The sequence below is a fragment of the Gossypium hirsutum genome, chromosome A10 (assembly GCF_007990345.1).
Source record: "Gossypium hirsutum isolate 1008001.06 chromosome A10, Gossypium_hirsutum_v2.1, whole genome shotgun sequence".
Classification (NCBI taxonomy): Eukaryota; Viridiplantae; Streptophyta; class Magnoliopsida; order Malvales; family Malvaceae; genus Gossypium; species Gossypium hirsutum.
Genome location: NC_053433.1, coordinates 55,290,462 through 55,299,893, shown reverse-complemented (window position 1 = coordinate 55,299,893; position 9,432 = coordinate 55,290,462). Strand labels below are relative to the sequence as shown.

The 9,432-nt window shown below is 34.5% G+C and overlaps 1 pseudogene; it reads right to left on the bottom strand.

Annotated features, from left to right (window-relative positions):
• Positions 1 to 1,175: 1,175 nt before the first annotated feature.
• LOC121208000 (protein TIC 214-like) lies at positions 1,176 to 2,016 on the bottom strand (annotated as a pseudogene).
• Positions 2,017 to 9,432: the final 7,416 nt, after the last annotated feature.

Below are 9,432 nucleotides of genomic sequence, written 5' to 3'. Positions count from 1 at the left end.
TAGTAAAAATCACGACGTGCTTGGATTTTCTTGAACAAATTTTGATGCTCTGCTGTTACATTTTCCTCGTTTTCTCCCTTTTGTTGTTTTAAACCATCGATTAATTTGTATGACCATCGAGGAACTTTTTTACTTATTTATTTTATTCCAATAGATCTTTTTCTAATTGTTTGATTGTTGGGATTAGTTATAACTATATTGATTAAAAATTTCAGAATTTTGACTTGATCGAATCGATATTTCCCTGCTCATCTTCTGTCAATGTCAATAAAGAGAGTTCTTTTTCTGTTGCTAATGATTTTATATTGAGTGTATCTAGTGTCTGTTCAAGTTCGTGATAATCAGTAGTAAGAAGTAGAGCATGAATCTTATTTATCCAAAATGGATCCGTGTTTTTTTTTTATAAGTTTGATTTATGCTTAAAGGAGAACCCCATTTTTTGATTCTTCCGCGGTAGGGTCCATGCAACCCATTTTTTGATTCTTCCGTGGTAGGGTCCATGCAAGAAATGATCATATAGTTTAGGCAAGTATTCTCTTTTAGTTTCATTATTAGAGAATCAAGTCCTTTTTTCAAGTATGCCCAGATCAAAAGATTCCTTATCTATAGATTCGACTCTTTTCATAAACTCCTTACTAAAATTTCTTCTTTTTAGATCATTAATAAAACTCCAATCAGTATACAATTAATTAGAAAACAATTTTTCTGGTGTGAAAAATATATATATTTGTATCATTTCCCTAAAAGTTGCTAAACTGGGCGGATACGTAAAAGATTTTTTTTATTTTCCATCACTTTGACATGTATAAAAAAAACATTGTGACATTTCATTTTTATAGCATTTTCAACTCGGTCATTTTTTATATATCGTAAAGGTCGATTCCATCGTTTAGAATAAAAAAAAGTGTCACAAGAGGTTTTTCAATCCATAATAAATATTTATCTTTTTTTTTTAATATTTCTAACTTCGAACTTTCTTGATTCCCATCCAGATAAGAAGTTTCATAAACCGATTTATTTTTATAGTATGTCTCTTTAAAACGAAAGAGGAGTTTGCCCTTTATTTTTTTTTTCTTTCCAGTCACTCGTAACTTTTCTATTTTGTCGATTTTGCTCGAATCCACCTCTTCCTCCGAAAAAAGAGAAGAAGAAGTATTTTCTTTGGTCTCCTATTTCTAGTTAGTCCCTCCCCCTTCGGAAATAGTTTCTATTTCTATGTTTTTTTCTTCCTCACTTTCCCCCACTTCTTCCGTTTCGAAAATTCCTTTCAGTTTCTTAGTTAGAATGGGTGACGGTAATTTGCCTAAATAGTAAACACAAGTAATAAATAATAGAATACTAAAGATTCGAGCCATAGAATTTCTAAATTCTGATACAAGATACTTATTAGATCGAATAAGTACATTAGACCTAATTAAATTATTTTGTTGTATCCAGACTAATACCAACCCAACCCATTTCATCAATAAAATATGACCAATTAACCAACCAACAAAACTACTTGTTACAAATAACATATTGTTGTTGCATCGAAACTTATAGTTGTTGACTAATTTGGCTAACATTGAACTTGGCAAAATGAAATGGTTGAATAATTGAATAATGAGATTATTCAGGAATACACATTGAATGCTAAGATTACGCATTAAATTTTTGGTAGGACGTCTATGATAAAAAAAATTCTTTGTAATTGTTCCAGAAGAAATGAAACAAAAGATACGATAGAGCTAGGACAGTTATTGTATAAGGCTTACCCAATACTAAATGCAAAGGTACATTGTAGATTGATATGAACATCATGAGCTAGCTTGCAATAAACCTAGTTATTGCTTATACTTTCTTCTCGGTTCTTTCTTCTCCTTCTTCCATAACCCGAGCTTGTAGACGGAGGATATAAGAGGGACCTATAGATAGTGTGGTCAGAAATCCATAATAGAGTTTGACAATAACGACTGAATTGATTATCGTTATGTATAAGAATATTAGATTCCCTAGTATAAAAGATTTTAAAATCATCATTAACCTCCCTTTTTTCTTTTCTATTTTTAGATTATTATATGATGCTTTTTGACAATATAAAAATGGAATTGGGATCTGGATGGAATATAATGAAATAGAGCCACTTTGAGGTTCCTTATGAAATGAGGCATGGAATGAAGCCACTACGAAGAAGTTTCGAGGGTTACGAAGGAAACTTCGAGTTCATATTGGTCATGGGTTGAGAACAGGAATTGAATTCTATGAGATCTAATCTCTCGTTGTTCCTCAATAGCTCAGCTATAGAGCGGCCAGCTGTTAACTGACTGGTCGTAGGTTCGAATCCTACTTGAGTAGATTTGATTCATTTTGTATTAAAGAATTCAGAATGTCAGAATGAAAGGGTTCGCTTTGACTATTAAGATCAGGTAACTCGTTCCCTGTGTTTTTGTTTCTATTGCTTCTATCTCATCGTATTACATTCTGTTCTGCGATATTTGAGAATCACCGTCAATACCTCGGTATAGGTGTCTGGGATAATCATTTGTTCTATAGTCCTGGGCCTATTTACAAACAGCCAATTAAGAATTTTCATATGTACTAGTATTAGCAAATACCTCAAAGATGTAGTCATTGATTCTCCTGAGAGGCCACAATTACTGCGAGCAAACACATTAATTTATTGATGAGGAGCGCATTTTTTCTATGCTACTAATACTTGAACTTGCTCTGCTATTCTGTCCAAGCTTGGCTGAGGAAGAGTTATAGGATGTAAAATAAAAAAAATGCTTATTATTTTGTTTTGGCCGGTAATACTATATATAAATATAAAATACAAAAATAAATATACGATAAATAATAAATAAAAGGCCACTCCATTTCGGAAAAAGACCCACGCCCAAGCTCTATAGCTTTGGGACCGCTATCTTGATCATGATTTTCCTACCCCAAGTGGGAAAGGTCCTTCCCTTTTGGGCCGATTGTGGGTGAGGAGGAATTCGAACCCCAGACATCATGGTTCATGCCACGTGCTCTAATCCTCTGAGCTACAGCCCCCACCTTGTCTCCACTGGATTTGTTCCCAGTAGTACCCTAAAAAAATGAGCCTTTCCTCTCCCAGCCATTTGGGTTAAGAAGATGTAAAAGTGCCTTTTTCTCTATAAGAACTGTGCATTCCGAGGTGTGAAGTGGGAGAGAGGGGATTTCATAATTGGAGTTTTGAATAAGACGACATTTCAGAATTTGGTTTGCATAGGATTAAGTTTCTGTAACCTGTTAAATCTATATTTATGAAGAGAGAGAAGTGCTTAGTTACAAGGAACGAGGGGTTTGGAGGGAAATCAGACTTATCCACTAAGTTTTTCCTTCTGTGTATATTTGTATAAAACAAGTTTTAGCTTCTGCGTATTGATGATTTGTTTGATCAACTAAAGGGAGCCTCAGTGTTTTCAAAGATAGATTTGAGATCGGGTTATTATCAATTGCGAGTTCGAAATTCAGATATACCCAAAACTGCTTTTAGAACGAGATACGGTCACTATGAGTTCTTAGTGATGCCGTTTGGACTCACTAATGCCCCTGCGGTATTTATGGATTTGATGAATCGGATCTTCAGACAGTATTTGGATCGGTTTGTAGTTGTGTTTATTGATGACATTTTGGTCTATTCGAGAGATGAAATCGAACATGCTGAGCACCTAAGATTAGTGTTGCAGATTTTACGGGATAAACAGTTATATGCTAAGTTCAGTAAATGTGAGTTCTGAAGTTAGCTTTTTGGGTCATGTGGTATCTGCATCGGGTATTCGAGTTGATCCGAGCAAAATTTCAGCCATACTTAACTGGAAGCCTCCGAGAAATATTACTGAGGTTCGGAGCTTTTTGGGACTTGCCGGTTACTACAAATGATTTGTAAAGGGTTTCTCGATGATAGCCACACCAATGACGAAACTACTTCAGAAAGATGTTAAGTTTGAATGGACAGAAAAATGTCAGAAAAGTTTCGATCAACTAAAAACTTATTTGACTGAAGCTCCAGTACTAGTGCAGCCTGAATCAGGCAAAGAGTTTGTCATTTACAGTGATGCATCATTACTTGGGTTGGGTTGTGTATTGATGCAAGAAGGTCGAGTTGTAGCTTATGCGTCGAGGCAATTGAAGCCACATGAGAAAAATTATCCAACCCATGATCTCGAATTAGCTGCCATCGTATTCGCTTTGAAAATATGGCGACATTACTTATTTGGTGAGAAGTGCCATGTATTTTCGGATCACAAAAGTCTCAAATATTTGATGACTCAAAGAGATTTGAATCTGCGACAAAGACGTTGGCTTGAGTTGTTAAAAGATTATGAGCTTGTCATTGACTATCACCCGGGAAAGGCTAATGTGGTTGCGGATACTTTAAGTCGTAAATCACTTTCTGCTTTACGAGCGATGAATGTACACTTGTCTGTTCTATCCGATAATGTGTTAGTAGCAGAATTAAAGGTCAAACCATTGTTGATTCATCAAATTTGTGAAGCTCAGAAATTCGATGATGAATTGGTTGCAAAACGGGCTGAATGTGTTTCGAATATGGAATCAGAGTTTCAAATTGATGATGACGATTGTTTGAGGTTCAGAAGTCGTTTGTGTGTTCCAAGAAATTCAGAACTTATTTCGATGATTCTGAACGAAGCTCATTGTAGCCGAATGTCAATTCACCTGGGGAGTACGAAAATGTACAACGATCTGAGACGTCAGTTTTGGTGGCATGGTATGAAATGAGACATTTCTGATTTTGTTTCGAAGTGTTTAATATGTCAACAAGTGAAAGCGGAACATCAAGTGCCTACAGGTTTACTTCAGCCGATCATGATACCTGAATGGAAATGGGATCGAGTCACGATGGATTTTGTATCTGGGTTGCCATTGTCGGCAAGTAAGAAAGACACGATTTGGGTTGTTGTTGATAGACTGACTAAGTCGACTCATTTTATTCCCGTACGTACGGATTATTCACTGGATAAACTAGCTGAATTGTATGTTTCTCAGATTGTAAGATTACACGGGGTACCTATTTCTATTGTGTCAGATAGAGATCCGAGGTTCACCTCGCGATTTTGGAAGAAATTGCAAGAATCTTTGGGTACCAAGTTGCATTTTAGCACCACTTTTCATCCTCAGACTGATGGTCAATCCGAGCGGATAATTCAGATACTCGAGGATATGTTGAGATGTTGCATCCTTGAGTTTAGTGGTTCATGGGAGTGGTATTTACCTTTGATTGAATTTGCTTACAAAAATAGTTTTCAGTCAAGCATTAAGATGGCACCTTACGAGGCTTTGTATGGTCGTAAATGCTGTACACCGTTATTTTGGACCGAGCTTAGTGAAAATAAAATCTTCGGGGTTGATTTGATTAAAGATGTTGAGCAGAAAGTAAAAGTAATCCATGAAAGTCTGAAAGCAGCTTCAGATCGTCAGAAGTCGTATGCAGATTTAAAGCGAAAAGACATTGGATATCAGGTCGGAGACAAAGTGTTTCTTAAAGTTTGACATTGGAAAAAGGTGCTCAGATTTGGCCGTAAAGGCAAATTGAGCCCAAGATTCATCGGGCCGTATGAGATATCTGAACGAATTGGGCCAGTCGCATACAGATTGATTCTACCCCCTGAACTTGAAAAGATTCACAAGGTTTTTCATGTCTCGATGCTTCGACGTTATAAATTCGATCCATCGCACATAATTAATCCATCAGAGGTTGAAATTCAATCTGATTTGAGTTATAAAGAAGAACCGATTCGTATCCTAGCTCGCGAGGTGAAAGAGTTGCGAAACAAAAGGGTTCTGTTAGTAAAGGTGTTATGGCTCAAACACGGGATCGAAGAAGCTACTTGGGAAACCGAGAACTCTATGAAAGAACGATAGCCAAATCTATTTATCGGTAAGATTTTCGGGGACGAAAATTTTTTAAGTGGGGGAAAATTGTGATAGCCCTAATTTGACCTTAGTCGGAAAGTGGTTTCGGGACCACAAAAACGAGTTGTAAAAATAATTAACCATTAAATTTTGTGTTTATTGTATGTGAAAAGGCATGTGTGAAAGTTTCATACTTTAATTTTATTATTTGTATGCGAAATTATTAAATAGGACTTATGTGAGAAAATTTAGAAATGTGTTAGGCAAATGTTGAAGTGACTTATTAATGCATGTTATAAAAATGCTTGGACTTGCATGTCAAATATCCCCTTTTGCTAGTAGTGGCCTGCCATGATGATGAATTTATATTAAAATATGTATTAATTTTAGTTAAATGGTTTTATACTTTAAATAAAAATAAAGAAATTTGGTGATGAAAACAAAGTTCTCTCTTTGTTCAACTTGGCCGAATAGAAGAAAGAAAGGAGGGGAAGAATTTCGGTCACTTGAATCCTTAGGGAGGTTAGTATATTGTGTTGAATTTGTGAAATGTTTACTTGTTTTAGGTAAATTATCATGGTTCTTGCTTAGCCCATGCTAAAATTTTCAATAATGATGGGTGAATGGAGCATTCGACTATGGTTATAAAGGAAGGAATTTTGATTATTTTATTTGAATTTTGATGATGAATGTGTTGAGGAAAGAAATTGGTCTTTCTAAAAATATGAATGGTTAATGCTTATACTAGTAATAGCCGAAATAAAGATGCTTGATGTCATGAATAAATGTTGTTTATATGTTTGGAATTGAGTAAAATTTGATGTTTAATCACTTAAGGATTCGGCATTGTTTAAGATAATTTATTTAAAATGTGATTTTGAATATTATGAGTATTGGGATGTAAGTATATGTGTATGCTTGGTCATAGGAGTTTGCTATGAAATTTTGTTTGGTTGAGTGATGAATGGCCGAATGAACTATAGGCTAGGGTGGATAAATTTTTGTACATAAGTAGTGTGTGTGACTATTGGTTAATGACATTCGGCATTATATTTTTGTATGTGTGCATTCGGTCTTTGGGGGGGGATAACAAGATGAAGTCAAAATGTTAAAGAAGGATTCTAAGACTTGCTAAGTTGTTATGATCATTGCCGAATGTATATTGGTCAAAGGGAAATTTTCAAATCGTCTATGTATGAGTATGTGAACAAATATTAAATGAATATTCGGCATAATGGGGTTTATGAGTAAATGGCATAATATATATATGTGAATACGTGGTAGTGCATAAAACAAGTAATCGATTAAATTGTGATAGTCACACATAGGTATAGATATATGAATGCTTTATGTATGTACCTTGAGACATAGGGACATTTAGATATATATATATATAGTTAAATTCGTGTATATGGAAGCATGGTAAGTTATGTGACTGCCGAATGTGAATAATAAGTAAATAATATTAGTTAAGATATTAAACAAATTTATTTACATTTATTAAGCTAAAGAGCAAGGAGGATCGAAGTTGGATAAGGGAAAAGAGAAAGCAATAGAGTAATCAATCTACAACCGTTCGAATATACCGAGGTAAGTCTTTGAGTAACGGAACTTAGCTTATGATTTTATAGGGATCATATAAAAGCATAGTAGATAAATTGTGATCTTATGGTTCTATATAAATTACATAGTGAAACAAATGATTTTTATTTTATATGACTTGGAGCCGAATGGTTAAAGAATTCATGTAGAATAGAGAAATGAAATCGTATTACGTGTATGTAGCTATTGAGCCGTAAGAGTAAGGGTTGATAAGCATGTTGAACTTGTTTGCTAGTAATGCTAATGGGTTATGATATATATATGTGCATAGCATTCGTGCGGGTTATTATAACCGGGTTAAGTCCCGAAGGCATTCGTGCGGGTTATTATAACCGGGTTAAGTCCCGAAGGCATTCGTGCGGGTTATTATAACCAGGTTAAGTCCTGAAGGCATTCGTGCTGGTTGTTATATCCGAGCCACATTCCGAAAGTATTTATGTTTGGAAAGGTGCGATTCTGTCGTAATAATTTCGATTAATGTGCTCATAATCCCTAATATGACCAGGTATGGATCGTAAATACATTGGAAAAATTTGGTACAGCATAAGTTGTGATTATGTAATCGAATAATGCTCTTCCAGCCATTCCTTAGAGTTATATGAAGTCTATAGTTCACTCGAGTTACATGAAATGATTCAAATGAAATTTATTTAAGTTTGACTTCGAATGTGTAAACATATTGATAGAAGTGTAAATTAAAATGAATATGTGATCTTGTGCATAGACATTTATTTATCCTTATGAATGCTATTTCTTTTGTGTTTTTGTTTCAAATGATTTCCTTACTTATAAGCTTACTAAGCATCGAAACGCTTACTCTGTTGCTTAAATTCTCTGTATTATAGATTTTGTTCATCAGCTATCGGACTCGGAAGTGTCAAAGTCGAAGTCATCCACACTATCTAAGCCCCTTTTTGGTACTCTTTTAGTTGAACTTTGATAATGGCATGTATAGGACTGACCTTTGTTGTTAATTAAGTATCTTTTGGTAATGTATATATTCGTATAGCCATGCGAAAATGGCTTATATATTTTGAGTATAGCATTATAATCATTTTGTATATATGGTCTTATGATATGGTTATTGAGTGGTATGGAAATGCTTGGTAATGATTAGCCATTGGAATGGCTAATCATGATCATATTTGGTGCTATATATGTCAAATTGCTAGCTAATCCATGGAAATCATGAAATAGGTAAAATTTATCACAAAATAGATTCAGGTAGCAGTAGTGACGTAAATTTGAAAAATCACTAAAAATAGTATAAATGGAATTAAATAATGAATAAGTTATGGAATCGAAGCTTGATGAGTCTATTTTCATATGGAAGAAACAAAACAGGTATATGAGCTATATTTTATGAGATGTTTCAATTTTTGTGAAACAGGGCCAGAGCAATTTCTGGATCCCCTGTTATGACTTTAGAAATTCACCATAAATTTTACAAAGATAATTAAAAGTCATTATTTATATGTACAGATTCATTATTGAGTCTAGTTTTATTAGAGACAAACGGCATAGTCATTGAAGCTCTATACAGGGAGATATCTGATTCGTAATACACAGAGGTCAAAGTAGTCGAACCCTGAAATAGGGGAGACTTTAATTAATAAAATGTACTAATTTGCCTGACCAAAAATTCTAGAAAAAAATTAGTAGATAGATGTATGAGTCTAGTTTCAGGAAAAATTTACGGAATTGGATTTCGAGTTTTGGAACTCGAGATATGATTTTTAAAGCGACTGTGATGCAGTTAGCCAGCTTGTCTGGAAAATTTTAAAATGAATTGTATGAGCTGTTTAAGTAATGAATTAAGTCCGTTAACACCTCGTGTTCGATTCCGGCAACGGTCTCGGGTACGGGGCGTTACAAAAATTCTCTAAAAGTTTTGAGTTCTAATCTCTAATGGGTGTATGTTCTAAGGCTGTAAAAGAGTCTATGTATAGG